Source organism: Poecilia mexicana, unplaced genomic scaffold (genome assembly GCF_051168715.1).
Source record: "Poecilia mexicana isolate PSO_F unplaced genomic scaffold, ASM5116871v1 scaffold_1, whole genome shotgun sequence".
NCBI classification, from domain to species: domain Eukaryota; kingdom Metazoa; phylum Chordata; class Actinopteri; order Cyprinodontiformes; family Poeciliidae; genus Poecilia; species Poecilia mexicana.
This window is the reverse complement of record NW_028263370.1, coordinates 8,815,614-8,835,151: the sequence shown is the minus strand read 5'-3', so window position 1 is coordinate 8,835,151 and position 19,538 is coordinate 8,815,614. Positions and strand designations below refer to the sequence as shown.

Below are 19,538 nucleotides of genomic sequence, written 5' to 3'. Positions count from 1 at the left end.
TTACCATTTGTAAAGTGTGACAAACCGCAGCCTTTAATCTCACACTCAATAGCCCTCCTCTCTCGGGTCCAATCAGGCAGACTGAACGGCTGCAGAGGCAACACTTAAGCAATCCTCCTGTACGCTGAGTGGTGTACACGATGTATTTATTTTGCTCTCGCTATCATCTTCACCGACACCTTCCATTTTGATCTAGAGTCTTCCTGAAAAGTGCCAATTATCGAGAAGCGAAGGGAGACAAAGAGGCTGAAAACACTTGCGCCGACATGGACAAAAAGACAAAGACGCTCAGGAGAACTGGACTATTTGCATGGATATGTGCATGACAATCTTGTGTCCACATCCAGTTTTACTACAGTGCAGTGGAGTGGAATGGAGTACAGTGAGTAGAACAGGGTATAATGTGATAAACCAACAACACTGTGGGAGCACGAGGAAAATGATTCGTGTTTTCCAACATCTTTTACAAATTAGTTGATAATGAACAGGAATATCTGTAGAGTGCTCAACTACTTAGGATAGTTATTTGGCCAGCCCTCTTTGCACAAACCCTGACCTCCTTTTTTAGCCAATGCATTGTGTAGAATGGCTTTCAACATGTTTGGCCCTTTAAAATAACTCTCCTTCTTCCCTATTCAGTCTTTGAAAGTGAGATTCTTATACTTTCTATTAGTTTCTTTACTGCCGTTTTTGTTACTTAGTTTCTTTTTATCTGCAGAAAGGTCAATTAACTTAGATGTTTTGTGATAAAGTCTAGGGAGGGTGGATTAATTCTTCTTTTAAGTAAGGAAACATTTTTCTGACTTTCTTAGGAAAATCACTAGTAAAAAGGCCCAATTATGTGTTTAATATAAAACCCAGAATTTTGCAGTCACTGGATCCACAGTTTTACTTGATAATGGTATTAAACTCCATGGCCGCTTTAAATCATCTCATTCCATTCACATTTGCAGCATTTCTTGTTTGTGCATCAGAACAATTTTTTGGCAGTAATTACCAGGCTTTGCAGTTGCTCCATCTTGCCTCACTCTTGCGAGACCTGCATACGTAATCTCAGCAGTGCTTCCGCGGAGGACAGATCAGCATGTTCACGGCATCTAAAAGACGCTGAGAGCAAGATCAGACCCACATGCTGGGAGCCAACACTGACACCACATTAACGCTCTCTCGGGGTGACCCTCGTTTGTTTTCCATGATGACATATCAGTCTTTCAAGACCCAAGGCTTCCATTAACGACTGGCTTCATAATTAAGACATGACTGCTCTGGGAAAATAGCTTAGCTGTGCAAGTGAAACAAGAGTGAGAGGGAATGTGACCGAGGGAGGAGAGAAATTCAAGCCTGCTGTAGTGACAGGTTTAAGAGGAATGGCGATAAGATTGGGAATAGTGCTGCAAGAGAGACGCGCACAGTGGAACGCTGGAGGATAAAATAAAGGTTTAGCAGCTCTTAAAGTCTTTTAGAGACTATGTTATAAGGCAGGCAGCAGTTGTTCTAAGATTGTTTTTAAAGATGCAACAATTGATCTCAAATTGACCAAGAATTTGGCATTAACTTACAATTAAGCGGGTAATTCAGTCAAACCACCTACTTTCAAACTTTATCAAAGGGAAAATCTCATTTTTCCATAAGGAGGCTTTTTGCAAAATGATTATTCATGACTGGTATTCATAGGTAAGAAACAATTTAAAGTACGTCAATTGCGAAAATGTACAGACATACTTTTTCTTTTCTTAAAATGAGTTCCAGTAAATGAAAAGGTAAGGTGAGATGTACTGGGAAGACAGCAGAAAGATTTCATGATTTTTCTGAAGTCGGTCCTGCTGATTTCCACTTTGATCATTCAGGGGGTTTTTGCTGCCTAAGGAGCAATGGTTGAAACCAGGCTCACCACTGATGGATGCTGCTTCTGCATCCGTGTATGCAACCGATATCCATTGATCCACGTTTTATGCATGTTGTTCATTAATGTTCCCACAAAACTCAGCTGCAGAATGGGTTTGGAAAATTTTAGATAAAACATACAAACAAACTAAACCAAAACAAGTTTTTAATGAAAAACCTATTCCAAATATCTCACGGAGCTGGGAACGTTTTTTTTTATTTTTTTATTTTGCAATACATGATGACTGCAACATTACGTTGTGGGATTGCTTTTTTTCAACAGTTGACCAAGATTAACCACCTGGAGTAAGAACCTCCAGCAGAAGAACAGCAATGAAAATTTGGGTCAAGAATAGAAACGGGTGGATAGATGCCACCCAACCAGGCTCAGTGAGATCAAGCTATCTCGCAAGGAGGAATGTAAAGAAATTATGCAAAGCTGTGGCGGACAAGTTTCAAAACGTGGTTTTGACTCAGGTGTCTCATTCCAAAGGCACAGCAAGTTTGAGCTGTTTCTTTGAAAGACATAGTGAAAGTTTGTGTTGATTTACCAAAACATAAGATTTGTTTTCTTGGATGAAAGTTTTTTTTTTCTCTCTGTCATTATTATCGCTTATCACCAGAATAATAAGAGTATCAAGTTTGCTTTGCACACGGCGTTCCATGTGTTTCGTGATTAACGTCAGAACAATCAGTAATTAGTAAGGTGATAACCCCCAGCCTTCCACAAAATTCAACAAAAGGCATCACAGGTGCAAAAAGTTCTGAAATGATTTGTACAGTGCATACTCCTAAGGATAAGGGAGACACATTTGAGGTGAACGAGGCCCTGACAAGGGGGCCTGATCCTGCTACAGCCGCCTGTGCAGCTGCTGCGTTTGGGTCCGCTGGCAGGTCAGATGGTGAGGAGGACAAGCTGTGTGTTTGTGTGAATGCGGTGGAAGGCTGGGGGTTATTTTTAAGAGCCGCCGCTGATCTGAAACACGAAACCCCACCAACATCGCCACCTCGCCTCCACCTCCTCGACATCTTTCCTCTCGTCGCCTCCTCCATCCCTCCCTCTCCTCTCCCATGGCATCCCATTTCCCTGTGTAATTAGGCTTCTAATTAAGGCTGTAGATGTTGAGAGGATGAATGCCCGCTCGGTCTCTTTCTCTCGCTGCGTGAAGCCTTCAGGCTACGGCACAAAGTCTGCAACACAAAGACTTTGCCAGAGGTGACTTCTGTGATTAAATCCCAGATTTGGATTTTTGATAAGAAACCTTAATTTGGTTTGAAAATGCGTGGAAAAATGCAATTAAATTTTAAATCCAAAATCTGAGAAGCAGCACAAAGAGTTTGGAGGTTGAGGCTGTAATATAACCTCCGATTCAAGGCCAAATACGACTCCAATCCACCGAGAACCTGGAGTATCTATAATGAAAGGACAACTGATAACTATTAAAACTGTAAGAGTTTTAAACATTGAGAGCCTTCAATGATCAGAGAGAGTCATGATTGTAGTGGCTGAAGAACAAAAAAGTTCAGGGTGTGCGTGTGCGTGTGCGTGTGTGTGTGCTCACATGCAGGCAGAGGAAGCAAGTGACATCAACACTTCTGTACAAAGCGTGTTGTGACACATCATCTGTTTTAAATACATTGAGCTGTTTGTAATCAATGTCACATGTACAGACCAGGCTTGTGAAAATACTTGTTCCTTTTTTTTTTCGTGTTGTACAAAACTACAATCAGAGCATACTATTGATGGTGTTAAAGGAAATGACGCTATTTCAGCAATTTTAAGAGTGTGAGGCAAACAACTGAAAGAAACAGAGAGAGAGAGAGAGAGAGAGAGAGAGAGAGAGAGAGAGAGAGAGAGAGAGAGAGAGAGAGAGAGAGGGCTCAGCTGGGACTATCGGTGTTAAAGATTAAATGGCCAGCATCACAGGCTACGGAGGCTCCCCTCCCCTTTGGAAATAAAATGTCTGTCTTGCTTTTGTTGTCATGGCATTCAGGTACTATGTTATTCTAGTATTCAGCAGATCAATTTGTTGTCAACAAATTGATCCGTTGACACCAGATCAATTATGTTTTTCTCATCAGAATACGTGCATTTACATCGATTTGTTTAGGTTTTACAACCATTACATTATCTTTTTCATGCATAATGTTTATTACTCATTTTACAATTATTGACTGTATGATGATTTTATGATCTGAGTTGATTGTTCTGGTTATGGCATTTGAAACAATGTAATATTCATTGTACGTTTCACAATTGGTGACTGTATGATGTTTTTATGATGTAAAGCACTTTGAACTGCCTTGTTGCTTGAATGTGCCATACAAATAAATTGAATTGAATTGAATTAAACACATTAATTTATCTCTTAATTCATACAACTTTCTGGAAAATCCAAGAAATACACATGTTGAAAGTAAAGCAGTGAAAATTTGGAAGTTCGGTTAAAAAAAAGTTTTAATAAAGAACATAAGTGAAAGTGACATGAAACTTGTCTGATGGAATAAAATGATGCTATTACTTGCCATATATGATGTAGCATCGAAGGCAAGGTGAAGAGGCTGCTGTTTGCTTTTGCTGTAATCTAATCCTTTAGATTCAACACTGTGCAAATAAAAAGACACAAATGGTTCCACTCGGCAATGAAAAACACAAATTTGCTGCTTTATGCTGTTTTGTACCGTCCTATACTTTAAAATTGTCATGTGTTCATGTCTGATCCCAAGAGGAGGTTTGTCAATCCATCATGCAGATATTTGTACTCCTCCTTGCAATAATCTCAAAGGCCTGTTAAAACCTCGGTCAGTCACGGAGCGTGGACACTGTGACCAGTGACTACGCACACAGCGATTGCTCGAGCAAAGACGACGTGTGAACATGCATGTCGAAGCTTGTTGTAGAGTGTGGACAGATGGACGGATCTGCATATGGACTGGATGTGTGGGCTTTAAGTGTGTGTGAGGGCTCACACATTTGTCTGCCTGGTGGGCAAGAGTCGTCACTGTTTTCTGTATGTAGTTAGATTGTTTGCGTGTGTGTGCGCGTGTGCATGTGTGTATTAGAGTGGACCAGGGTGAGAAACAGCTGATGGGTTCAAATTTAAAGCGTGACAGTGAATGTGTGGGAGAAGCGATGAAGGATGAGTGGCCTCGCCGCAGCACAGGCAGCTGCCGGTCACATTCAAATCGCAGAAGTCTGTGGATTCCACTTACAAAGGGATCCGCTTATCAGAGGTTGTTCTTTTTTGTTAGTTTTAATTAAACTTTTTGCCCCTGAAATATTTTTTCCCAAGCTCCCATTTGCAAACAATTGTTCCTTACAGGATGACATTAAATCAGAGTTACTCGTTTCTGTTCAGGTCATTTAGAATGATCAAAATTACTGCTAACGCCAAATGCCACAGAAGAATAGATTTTATTTAAAGATTTGTTTTTTCCAACTTTCACCCTAGCCTTCAGCCTATTCCTCATGAGAGAACTACTTATGCTCAACCTGTTTTAAAGGTACACTTACCCACAATTTTTTTATGGAAGTGAAGTCAGAGCTTCGTGATGGTGTCGAAAACAGTGACTTTGTTGTCCTTAAGCCCTTTTTGTAACTAATCTGGTCATTTATTTAGGCACATTGTCCATTTAATGTCACCAATTTCCTCCAAATGTTTCCTTGGAATGTTTTTTATTGTTCTTTTCCTCATGATACCATATATTTCTGATTGACATCAGTTCCTCCTGCACCAAAACACTCACACAACATAACACCGCTATTTTGTTGATTATGTTGTGTGGTAACTCAACTGAGAATCGCCACCTAATTCTCAGTTGAAACTCCTAAGGTTGCGTGTTTCTCTCTTTTGACTCAAAACGATGTAACGACCAAAAATGTGAATTCTAGTCTGACCAGACCACTTGGCACCAGATCATTTGCCAAGTGGTAATTGATCTGGTGTCAACAGTTGAATACTAGAATAACATAGTACCTGAATGCCATGACAACAAAAGCAAGACGGACATTTTTTTTTTCCAAAGGGGAGGTAAGAAAACTAAGGTTTGCATGCATTTGAAAACTGCATTCTGGCATTTTAATTTGTGATAACTCAAGACAAACAAATATTTTTTGAATGTTGTTTTCTATGCAGGGTAAACAGAAACAGAAATTGGCTAAAGTCAGGAAAGGTAGGTCTAGCTTTATAGAAACCAGAGATTGTAAACTGGCTAGAAATCTCTTATTTGTGATGTGTGTGGTGGGGGAGGGGGGCAGGGGGCTCATCTTTTTTAGTCTTTGAAAAAAATCAGTTCCATCCACTTTCTATATCCACTTAACCCTTACAGGGCTGGTGTCAAGCAGTCAGTGTGTGAGGAGTGGGGTCAACAGACTGTCACAGAGCAGCAGAGAGACACACAGGAGACAAAACAACACTATTTCTGCAGTACAGTTCATTGTGTGTACATGCTGAGGTCATCCTAGATTTGTAGAAGTTAGAATACATTACAAAGCATGACCCTCTGGTTCACCTCTATGAGAAACTGCTAAGTTTCTGCGTTTTGGCAAAAGAGAAGAAAGAAGTGAAACATGTAGATTTAAACTGAAACTTTAATTTGGTGCACAGCTATTTTTTATCTTTTAGTTTTCCTGCTACTCTGAAACCTTTATTGATGTGCGTGAGACTGGGGGACAGTTGGTAAAAATGTTAAACTATATATTGACACTAACAGAAATGCTCAATACTCTATGCCATTTTTGTTACCGCAGCTAATGTTTCTTAAAGTTACAGGTTTCTTTCAATTTAGGTGCTCAATATATAATTTATTAAAATATGACATTATCTGGACATCATTAATTGGGGCAAAAACAAAAATTATAAGAGAATTCATCCTTTGCTTAAAAAACTATCATCTGTTATACAGAAATAAAAGAGTTAATCTCTTTTAAGGACATATGTACGATTTCTGTTCTGATAATTTTGCAAAAATGTTTTCTTTGGTGGAAAGCGACAGCAGCTGGGTAGCCTGATATGGTTCTGACTTTCTTTCTGCTCTGTCAGCTTCAGTCTGGTTTCACCATAACTTGTGTTACAATTAGCCACATGAACCTCCAGAGCCTTTGCAACTAATCAAAAGAGTCACACCGGTTTGCTTCTTTGCTTCACTCTCTAGTAGCTGACTGACTCATCAGATGATTAACTTTTTCCTGTGTTAATTCATCCTGCAGTAGAAAGCTTTGCATCATTACAACGAAGCATCCCGTTGTTTGGAACTTCGCACCTGGGAGTCAGATCTCGACAGGGAGCTCAGATTAACAAGGCTCCGCCACTGGGCAGTCTGTGATTTAAACACATAGCGTCAGCCCATGTCATCCGGGATGTTTATTGTCGCAGGGAAAATTTTCACAAATCTTTACATTTTTAAGTTGTTCTCAAACATCAGCTCTGTCGCGTTGGTGCAGCTAGCAAGTGGCATCTTCTGGAGTGTTTCTGCCACTGCAGTGGTGCCGCTGAAAAAAGCACCACAATTTGGGCGAATGTGAATGGGGTTGGTTTATAAATGATGGTCTAAATAAGTATGTTTGAATATTCAACTTTTTGAGTACAAATAATATCATTTGACAACCATACTCCTCCTATCAGAAGCGTGCCATGAGACGACACAAACAGCATGCTGCTCTTATCCCAGAATGAGCTAATGAAATATTCTCCCAATCAATTCTGACAGTCATATTTAACACATCATATTTTGTCACAGTTAACAAGCTAAAGCAAAGCTGCTAATCAAAACAAACCACGCAACATTTTGTTTGTTTTTTTTTTCTTTCAGATGCAGGCCCTCTTTTTTTCTTCCCATGTCTATTCATAAGTAGAACGGGACTCTGCTGCACAATTTAGGGACATTTTATACTATTTAGATAACCAAAGAAATAACAAAAGCAGTACAGATTAGTTCAGCCCAACACCTTCAAGTCAGATTCGTGTTTAATTCATCAGTACGGACTTGATCGCTTCTGCGTAGAATCTGAGTCACAGAGAGAAACGCAATGAGACGAGCAACACGGCTGTTGAAAGAGGAACACAGGCTATATGACAACCCTGGAGTTGTTTTTAACTAGACCACTGTCTCCTTGGTTAATTAGAGAGAAGGCAATGTGCACGCAACTTCACACTGTGTTTACAAGACTCTAAAAGTTTTCTCTCTGTTGCTGATTGGTGCAGATGTAATGACTCCTGCTAACATGTCTGCTCCAGTTTAATGCAAACCTCTGGTTCTTGAAAGGAGCGAGCATAGGAGTATAAAATTTTGTTACAGCAAATTAGCTAACTTTATCAGTTTAACCTGTGGTCTCACAGCTTGACTCTTTTCTACTTTCAACCTCAATAGTGTCTTGAGGTTTTAGCCCCAGTAACAGCAGCAGGTGGTCCCATATCAAGGGGTTTCACTGAGACATCATGTAGTTACAAAGGCGGGAGCGTGATATGGTGCATATGTATTACGACTGGGATGGGTTAGTTTCAGTTATTAGTTAATACATTTTATAACAGTTCTCTTCTATAAAGGGAAAGCACACACTTACCCAAAAATATCTCAAGCTGGATGTCCTATTAAAGTTTAAACACATGCTAAAATGCCCATTCAGTTAAACCATTCAGGAGATGGATTGTTAATTTCAGATTAGAATATTTAAATATTTAAATCTTGCAACTTTAGTTTTTTCCTCAGGTATGAGATTGTACTACTTCACAATTATACTAAACACAAGGATGCATTCACATCAATGCTCTGGCTGCACTGATCAGAAGTAAACACAAAATAAGGGATGCACCGATTTATCGGCCAATTTTCAGCAGCGAGTTTCTTAATTTCTGGGAGATCTGTGCTCAATCGATACTTAAATGTGAAGTTTACCTCAGCAAAGGTCTAAAAATCAACCACTGTGCTCTTCTTCTGCTTGACTGGTAGAAATAGACTCATATTCTATTTCCTTAACTGTTATGTTGCTGAAATGAAAGCTTCCCCTTTGTCTTTTCTCTTGGGAGAGCCAGTAAAATCCTTTTAATTCCCTGGCAGCTTTTTTGGAGACCAGGTGTCCACTTGTTTAACTATGTATTGATCGGATTTCTGCACCTCTTCCTCATATAACAGCAGAGAGGCTGACCTTTGCACTCAGTTTCCCATGCATGTTCATGTTAGGTCTTAAAGGAAAGGTCACTTGCAGGAAGTCCAAGAAGGAAGTTGCACAATTTGGTGGTTAAAGCAGCCAGAGCAGGCGATCAAGGATCAAGTGGCTTTTGGGATGAAGCAGCAGATGGTTGATGACAAAGCTGCTTGGCATGCATTACCATTTAACCAGGTGCATAGAAAGAGAGGAGGTGTGTTCATTTATTTCCTATGCTGCTCAAACTCATATGCATAAGAAGTGACTTCGGTTAAAATAATTTTGCAGGAGCAGGAGTCTGAATACACACACACACACACACACACACACACAAAAACAAACAAACTAGAAAGCTTTATTTACTGTGTAAGAAGCAAGTAAGCAACTATTTGCTTTTTCAACCTCAATAATCACATCACTTTTTATGAATAGCTGTAAAGATGTCTAAAAGTAATTTTAAAATTATGTTATAGCTAATGTAGAATTGTCATTCTATGTTAACTAAAACTATTATCCTTCTGAGAAGATATTTAATCCATCATTTTAGCAGTTATAGAGTCATGCCATTAGTAGATAGATGTTAAAAAATAGTTTTTTTTTCAAGCTTGTACTAAGCAATATCAAGCATTTATTTCCTCAAGTAAAATGCTGTTATATAGCAGACAGTAGGACGATAAATACAACTGTCGCCATAGGCTTGTTTATGGCGGATCATCAATCATGCTATTAACTGATCAACTTAAAATGAGCTCAATTTGTATATTTTTAAGGGAAATTGTGTTTACCGAGACTTCATAATCCATTGCTTTTGCTTTTAAGTGGTTGTTATTTCAGTTTTATTTATTGCTTTTGGTTGTCTTCTTTTATTTTGGATGTTTAAAATATTTTCCAGGTCTAGTGCCAAGTGTTCTTTACAAATTGAACGTTTACTGGTGTTTGACAAGGTGAACTTGCATCCTTATGCCTTTATCAATACATTGCTGGAAAATGATCTCAAAACAACAATGTTATTATTTTGTTAGTCATTTCTGGGACAGTTTATTGTCCAGCAAAATTTGTTATTGTAACAGGGAAACAATATAAGCCATTCACGTCTTTAGAATAAACATATAAAAACTTGTTTGACTTCAGGTTATTGATCAGAGATGAGTTCAAGTTTTATTGAAATTACAAAGAAAACCCTGATTACTCCAAATCCCATAGCAGTCAGGATGCATGATATGCAATGCTTACAAAGAAACAAAACACTTTTATGGAGGATTTCTAGAGAATTTTTCAGTATGGCTGATTTTTTATTGTTTTTTCTGAAAGAAATTTTCTATGTATCACCACACAGACCTAAAACTTAAACTTATTTACTTATTCATATCAAAAATGTCTCTATGATATGTTCCTCTGTGCTAAGGGTTTATCAGACTGAATGAGTATCATCAAAAAAGAAAACAATCTATTCTTGTTCTATGCTATTTTTTTTTTTTTCGTGACAACTAACCGCACAGCAGAGGTTCTTTCACTGTTATCAAGTTCCATTGAGCAAACAGGAAAAAACATTTTTGTAATACTGATTCGCTTAGTTATTCTGATTTCACAACAGACAATTTGAAAAAAATGAATATGCCTTTTTATATAGCGTATGTAAACATCTGGTTTCAGCTGTAAAGATAATTTGTGTCAATGTTGCCGGATGGAAAAATAACTTTGTCCTTATTAAAGTTATTACATTATTGATGTAATAACTTTGTCCTTTTAATAAAAACCCTTAAAAGGAAGGGTTTTTCTTAAATTATAGTCATAATGGTGGTTTAGGAAATTTTACAAAATGCATTGCTCTACAAACACAATGAGAAACTAGTCAGTGTCATGTGCTCAACAATTGCTTTCATTCTTAAGTTCAATTTCCTGCAAGCAGCACATAGAAGCTGCAGTGAATAACTTTGCAGCTCACATAGTTTGAGAAGTAGATCTAAATATAAGTTATGAATAAAATCTCTCATTAAAATGTATTTAATCCTCCTATAAAACCAAAAACGACGGTTGGTTTTCCATGTCCTCACAAACTGCCAAGAGCAATAACTCTACTTCACAATCCCCAGCACCGCAGCCAGACTCAAATATAAATTACTTTGACAAATAATTTTTTCCAAAAACCAGCCGCTGTGCCTAGACTCGAGCTCCGGCGGTGCAGGAGCGTGACTTAATTGCTGCGATGAGCCAGCATGACGGTCATTCAAACACAGAGATAAAGTGCTTCATTAGGGAACCATTAACGCAAAAGGAACAGCTTTAATAAAATGCATTTTTAGAAGGACGTAAAGGGGAAAGAGCTTCAGCAAAAACCTCGCAGATTGCCGCAAAACAGAAAGTCACAAGTTTTCCGTCAACAGACCTTTCACATCGCTTTTATCTCTGACATGTGATCGGGCTACTGTACCTCGTTCTAATCTTTTCTCTGCAGTCAACCTCGGCTATTAAAAGCCAGCCTGGGTAACATGAACACCGTGGTGCAGTCACTTGAGTCACTCCTGTTATTCCAACAAGCAGCTGTTGAGTGTTTCTCCTCAGCTTGGTGCCCAAAAACCCGGCCTCCACCAGGAGCATTAGCTGACCGGATGAAGTCTTTTTTTTTTTTTTTTTTTTTTTCTAAGAAAAACACTCAAAGGTTCCTGCTTTTTGAAGCAACAGCCAGATGTGACTTGGCAACCAAAAGCGATAGGCAACAGCTCAGAGACAATTTAACAGGCTTATATTGAGATTGTAAGTGACATTTGTTTGAGACTTCGGACACAAAGTTTCTCACGCATGCTTTGCTACTGAGACAACTGGATGATTCAAAGCTGACATGACTTAACATTGCCTTTGAGTAAACTATGTCCAGCTTAAACATTACGCTACAATGGTGAACACTTGCGGACTCACACACCAGTCATCATTTTAAGACCTGGATTGAAAACTGAAACAGAAAACCACAATTCATGAGGTAAGATTACGTTTATTCCCACATTTTTCACTTGGAGTGATTCAATTCCTAGCTTTTAAATATGCCCTAATATTGGCAGGTAAATGGAAACTTGTTTTAGCCACTTGATTTAATCACATCTCCTCATCTACAGCCTCTGTTGGGCCGATCTGTGCAAAAGCATCCTCACCACAGAACTGAAACGGCATCCATAGAGCAATGAGAATAACTTAAAGAGCTTCACTTTACTCGTGTGGTAGATAAACATGAAAGTGCATATCGTTCACAAAAACTTTGAAATCAGTGAGTTCAGTCAGGCCAAAGATACGTTTCCCTTTCTATTCAGAGCTGGAATGTGCTTGGGCAAAAAAAATTTCTGGGTAATTCAGATTTCTGCTTTGTGTAAAAACACTCAACACAGGCAGTTCTTCATCAGGCTTTGGTTCAGCAAAGGTATTTGGTCAGTGCTACTTCTGAGACAGATACCAGCTCCCTCTTAGTTACGGCACAGGACACAGAGATAACACTTTCAGCATAAAGGAACGAATAAACAATTTTACTCGCTTATTTGTTGACTGGTTGAATGAAAAAGTGACAAAATATGATTCTATCTGGCCGTTGCAGAAATACATGTAAAATAAATCAAGTTAGCAAATCAAAAACAACTAATCTCATATTTATGAAACTTAGTGAAAGTTCAACCAAATTTGAATCTTTATTGCTTCAACATACTCCATATTTATACTCCATGTAATTAAAATAATGAAATAGCAATTGCCGGGGGTAACCGTTCACTTACCAAAACTTTTACTTTTAATAAATTTTTAAAGCAACATTGTGCAGGAGTTATTTTTTCTGTTTTCTTTGCTGAGACCGTCTTGTCCTTCTCCTACACACCTGTTTTAAGAAATACCAGGGTAAAGTATCTTTCCCCTTTTTACAGCAGCAAAGCCAAGAGCACATGAAATAACCTATAGGCCTGGCAGACAACGCACTGCCTGATGGTTCTAGTCTTATTTTTGGCCCTCGGCCATAAAATTTGCTTATTTTCTTCCTTGCCTATCTGAAAAGAACAATTTTCAAATCCATTGCTGTCCCTTAAAATTAAGTCCCTTGTATTTCATTGAAGTTTGCCTGTGTGTGGGATAATAAGCCTCATTATCTTGCCAACAACGTCCTCGGTGACATGTTTTGGTTTTTCCTATGCTCCCGTGATGAATTTGGCTACTTTGCAGCTCTTTATCCTTGCTATGTTGTAATAAACTACAGAAACATGTCAGAGCTTATGCAGCTTCATCCACAGTATCTAATCTATCTCTCCAGAGTAGAATCCACTGCAATGTGTGTCAATACGCCTCTATACGATGTTGACATGCCCACTCTTTGCTAATTACATTTCGAAAAGGCATTGCTGTCTGCCGGTCGGTGCAGCTGCATTATGAAAAGCTGACATAACAATCCTGCAGGAATAAGTGTTGCGCACACACACCGCCAGAAGCCTTGAAAAAATCAAAATGAGAGGCACAAGAAGACCTCTTCATGTCAGCTGCATGTGTGTAATTTCCTCCTCCTTCAGCCAACCAACTTCCATTTCACACACACACACACAATCATATAGCACTCTATCTAGATGACACTGGACTCTGCCTGGGGTGACCTCGGGAGCAAACTTGCCACTAATGTGATCTGACAAGTCCGCTACAAGAAAGTGCTAACAGAGCAGTATAATGGGTAAAAGCACCCCTGCCCTCATTCATACCTCAGCACTTTCACCTTAGCCCAAGTCCCAAATTTCTGAAGACAAATGAGGGAAGACATTGTTTGGGTTGTGGCTGTGTGAAAAAAAAAAAAAAAAAAAGAAGTCTTCAGATATGAAGAGGACTCAAAACACTAAAGGACAGGGTCATAACTCTGCAAATAACGCAGGCTGACCAGAAAATTTAACTTCTTCTGCCATTTTGCCTCCTCAGGCTCCTGTGTCTACGAGGGATGTAACGAGATCTCACGATATTAAAACGCCACATTATTTCTTGTCTAAGCGAAGCCTGTCAGCACACAGCTTCTTCTGCAGAAATACTGTTACTTTGAAGGTGAATGCTTTAGGTGTGACGCCTGGTGTCAATGTTGGAGACTCTTATTTTGATGGAGGAAAAGGAGGAAGTAGCTTCCAGTTACCCTGCTGTGATGACAGAATCAACAAATAATGTCTTCCTGCCAGGCAACTAATAATGCCAACTTAGACAAGCACAAAGTTACCACCAATTTTTAAATGTTTGCTAGGTAAGACGTCTTTGCCGGAACACAAAAGCCATTAAAACTCTTAAATGTGTCCTTTTCAAATTTAGGACTAAAAAAAGTCTAAAATATTTACAGACTTTCTAATTTAGGTAATGTTTTAAGTTACGTTTAATGTTTTAAATTATTACTGGTCCTTCAGAGTCTTTTTTTTAAAAATATCTATCTAGTGATGGATTGCACAATGTCTCTACAAAGTCCTGAGTTGTCCTTGAACTTCCAGCGACACAAAGACAGTTGCAAATTGTCACCCTTCTATATCACCTGAAGAACATTCCCAGCATTAAAGGACTAATGTCCCGACATGATCTGAAGAAACTCATCAGTTTTGTGATATGACTGTATCCTCACACTCCTAAATTGTTTACTAAACAAGTCAGATAGCAATAATACCAGCAGGACCATAATAGAGGAATAATTACTGACACCTATTTAAAATTGTGATCAAACCTTTCCTCTGGTGTTCATGAGATGACAGCTGGGTGTATGAGCAATACCTGGTGATGATTAAAACCAGACTTCCTTCTGCTCCGCGTCTCATTTGAGATGAGTGTTGCTCACAGAGACCTACACCAATGCTTGAGGCATGTGATCTGACAAGAAAACCTTAGAAATTATTTTAATAAATTATTTTAATCTACGAAAGAGTAATGCTGTCCTGTTGGCAAACAATCTTTTGCCAACAAAGGGGGCGGATGTTTGAGCGTTCCTCCTTGCAGAACGTCTCTACAATGTCCTGAGTTTTCTCCATAGTTCACTCCACAGATAAAATGGGGAGTTTACACCTAGAACTTGAGGTGGACAAGGACATAGCTTTGTGTCTGGTGAATTATTTGCGTTGATATGTTTTTATAACAAATTAAGCAAACTGGGGGGGAAATGGCAGAATCTACCTATTTTTATTTTTTTAAGACAAGTTTGTTTGTTTTTTCTTCTGCTAAAGACATGTGTACATTGTTTTTTTTTATTTTTATGTTTGTCACCACAAGTTGAGTGGGAGCATCCATGTTGATGTCGCCGCATAGCAACCAAGGTCACAAAAATCTGGGCTCCACGTTGATATCTATAGAGGGTCCGGGAATCCCCCAGTGGACGGGTACAGATGGCAAAATGTATTTACTGTCAGAGCAGACAGTAAATGTACCGACATAGGACTTAAGACTAAAGAAGATCAATACCTGTCTGTCTGACTTAAAATGCATGTTCTCTTGTAATTCCAATATTGAACATAGGCTGAAAGAAATGGCAACTCTGCGTCACATCATGTTTAAACAGGAAGTCGTTAATTACAAATTAAGAGTTCCTAGACACTTAGACTAACTGAAAATACAACTGAGAACATTTACATCTATGTTACAGAAATTGTTAATAATTCCCCTATAATTTTGCTAATGACAATTATTATATAACATGTTTTTTTTCTTCTTCTTTTATGTGTGAGATTATCCAACAAAAGATTAATTTATTTTTAAGATTTTAACAAATTCTTACCAGGCCCTGCAAAAAATGTAAAGAGCTCTGTGTACGCAGGTTAAACCTTATATTTACCTCTGAAAAAAAAAATTATTATTTTTTTTTAAAGTTACCATACAACATCATTTCAGCAGTGACAGTATGAATAATTCATCTGCAGTCAATATGGTCTTGGAGTGTTTTACTCGTGCATAGTGTGAAAGGGGGAACTAAGGGGAGGAGTCAAGCCATAAGCAACCGGAGTATTCAGACATGTGATGTCAACATCGCTGAAGTTACAGATTCTTCAGCAAACTAGAGTTGAGCAGGAGCAATAAGGAAGTAATGAAAGCAAGGCAAGGCAAGACAGGAAGAACAAAAAAAGCCCATCTGCTTCCTGTTCGTCTGTCCTTCCTCACGCAGTCATCTCTATCTGCAGTTTGCTCTTTCAGTTCTTCCAACAGACTGTGCTATCTGCTGGGGGAGGTAACGCACAGCAAGGCTACCCAGCTGTTATGCTTCGCCTTGCGGGTAAGACAGGGAGGTCAGAGGACCTCTGGCCTGTCACCCAATGTGATGCAGTAACACCAGCCTCATGCCAAAGTTGGAGCCGGCAGCACAGCCTGATGTTGCTGCTGTTCCCCCCCCCCAACCCCCCCACCACCCCGACTACAGGACCAGTTTTCAGCATGCATGATCTCTCTGCCTGGTTGGCTAGCATGGTAGGTGGAAGTAACTCCACTGTCCTTGCACTGGGCCACCCTCCCCTCACCCCCACCACCACCATCCTACACATACATTGTGACTGCTGCAGTCCTGAATCCTTTTCCACATCACATTACAACACTACATGTAGTCGCTATATTTAACCGTGTGCTTTTCCAGAGGCAGCTCAGTTTTTTTTTTTTTTGGGTCATTTTGACGTCAGCGCTGATGTCAGATAAGCATGTGTGTTGAGGCTTCACAAAAACAAGGTGATGATTTGTAGGAACTGTACTTTCATATTTAATATTTCTGGTGCATTCTGATCTGAGTCAAACAAACACCAGTGTCAGCATTTGGAAGAACTCAGCTGGAATCCACCTTCATTCTCACTTATTTTTTTTGCCTCCCCAAATCCTCCCCCGCCCCCCCCCAAAAAAAAAAGAAAACGTGCAAAAATAAAAAGCAGCTTAAGCTCCAGAAGGCAACATCTTGTTTCCATGGAAACACAAAAATTGCCCCTTCATTTTGGGACACACTAAGAGGTTGTTTGTGTTGTTTACATAAATAACATTTAAAAAAAAAAGTCTTTCTCTGCACACAGCGCCTCAGCAGGTGAGCAATCGTCTTCAAAGCACAATCTGCCGACATTGCACTCGACTTCTGACAAACCACTAAACTCTGACCATAAAATTAGTCAACACCTCATCCTCTTTATCAAACTCTTCCCCCCACCAAACGCCAAGCATCTGTCAGCGCACTTGTGATTAACACTCAGACCAGGACTGAGTAACACTGCCAAAGAAATGAGCTAAAAGAGAGGACAGTGCTGTGCTCAAACTCTTTATTTGCACTGCAGAGCAGCCGCGCAGAGTGCTGGCAGCAACACTGCGATGACAGAGATAAAAACAGCACTCTCAGGAGAGACAAGAGAAATCGAGGTAAAGAGGTGAGAGGCGATGAATGCTCCAAGGAGATGTTGGTTTAACACCCAGACAATCATTCTGATGTGAAGCCCTTGCAAGGCTGCAGCATGAAATTTTCCCTGGAAAGGAAAATAAAATTCAATCACTTGTGGTTTTGAAGTAAATATAAGGACAAGAGGTGAGCCGCAGGGGAAGCAAGAAAGGTTAGAGGTCTGGGGAGATGAAAAAGAAGAGGTGGGCGATTGACTATAAAGGTGACTCATTCCGTACCGTGTCACACTTGTGCAATGAGTGGCTGGGGCAACCTGTGATGAAAACACAGAGACCAGAAAGTGACACAACGAGCAATAAGCAAGGAGAGAACTGGTGGAAATCTAAACCTAACGATCTGATGTTCATTCATGAGGTCAGACATGGGTCAGTGCATTGATGCTTGTTATGGTTTGTCAAAGCCCTCTTGGAGCAATTTTGGTAGGACAGCTGCTTCAGCAATTTTCTCTAGTGATTTGTGTTTTCTCCATTTGTGTTTAGTGGTTCCCTGGCATCCCAGAGCCTCAGAAATGCTTTTACAGCCCTTTCCAGACTGGTAGATGTCAATGACTTTGTTTCTCGTGGGTTTTTTAATGCCTTTAGAGCAGGATATGATGCGGTGCCTTTTGGAATCTTTTAACTTGTTTCATGTTGTCAGATCTACTCAGATCATTTCTTTATTCTGCAGCTCTGGCAGAAACTAAGCCTGTGGAACTGAGTTGGGTTAAAAGCAAATGCGGATAATTTGTACTAATCCATTAATTGCTTTTGAAAACAGAATGCGTTTGATGAGCTGAAACATACATTGACAACTTAGACCCTTCCCTTGGCCCAAACATTTTCAAAGCACTGTTAATATTTCTAAATCCAGCGTGTTCCACGGCAGAAGTTGAAAGCTCAAAAGGATAAGACCTAATTTTTCAGTAACATGGGTTATCCTTCCTGACATCTACTGAAGCCAGCTGTCCGTCAATTGACTTCTTCGTCAATTTAATGGTCTATTCTATGAATGCATGCATCCTTTAAATATTTTGTCATGTTTCTGTGCTTCCTCTCACTTCATCTTTAAAGACCCAACATATAATGAAAAAAGCTAACTTTAAAGTTATCCCTTCTCACTGCTTCCAAATGCAAAAAGTATTACAGAGCAATGCTATAAAGGTAAAAGCTGATTCCAGTAGACAGACTTTTTTTTTGTTTTGTCCATTTTCCCCTCTTTTAGAATAGCAAACATCGTTTCAGGTATTGCATAGTTATCGCTTTCTCATCTCCAAATCTTCCAACACTTCCACAACTGCAAATTGCAGGAGGCGACGGAGCAAACTCAGACTTTCAGAAGGAGCAAACAGGTGCAGGCTGAAGCATAATACACACAATCCATGTGTACAGGCGTGTGCTGCACCACGGCCTTGGCCTTGTGTTTGCAGACGAGCCATCTCTGACAACACAGCAAAGGGAAACTCCCCCAAAACAAACTCATGTCTGAAACACGAAACCTACAGCCAGTCGCCCCCATCAGCTATGACTGCTTCTCAGACAGCCACAGTAATTTACATATGCATCAGCACAACTTCCACAGGTGATTCATTTTGACTCTGAGTAAAAATGTAAAAGTAAATTGCGTGGCCATAATATGAAAAAGTAACTTTTGTGTAAAAATAAATAAGTGTTCTTATTTGACTGTATTGTTTATTAAAATATAAAAGACAGAAACTGAGAAAAGCCCAAATGAAGAGCATTAAAACACTAATATCATACAAAATACGCAGCAAAATGGGCTCAGGCAAACAAAAGATTATTTAAGATCACGATTGATATTTTTTTGTCTAGTTTAATATTTTACTGCTTTCTTTTTGCTTTGCATTGTTTTCTCCAACATTAACTATTTGACTTTAAATATACTGAATAACAATCTCTAAAGCTTTAGTTTAAGATGGGTTTGTACCTGTACAACTGCAGTTTTCACTCCTTAAATCCCTCAAACATATGTATATCTATGTTTCCTTTATCCATTTCAAAATATTTCCTCAAAAAAAAAAAAAAAAAAAAGAACTGCAAGGCTGTATTTCAAAATGTGCTGCTCAGACTATTTCCCAACTCAAACTCTACTCAGAATGCAGCTCAAGCTCCAACTGCCCTGAGAACGGTT

General features: G+C 39.2%; 1 protein-coding gene across 2 annotated transcripts in view; it reads right to left on the bottom strand.

Annotated features, from left to right (window-relative positions):
• The window catches only part of LOC106918415 (potassium voltage-gated channel subfamily KQT member 5-like), a 98,250-nt gene that overhangs the window by 68,720 nt on the left and 9,992 nt on the right, over positions 1-19,538 (bottom strand). The gene's annotated exons all lie outside the window — the stretch shown is intronic.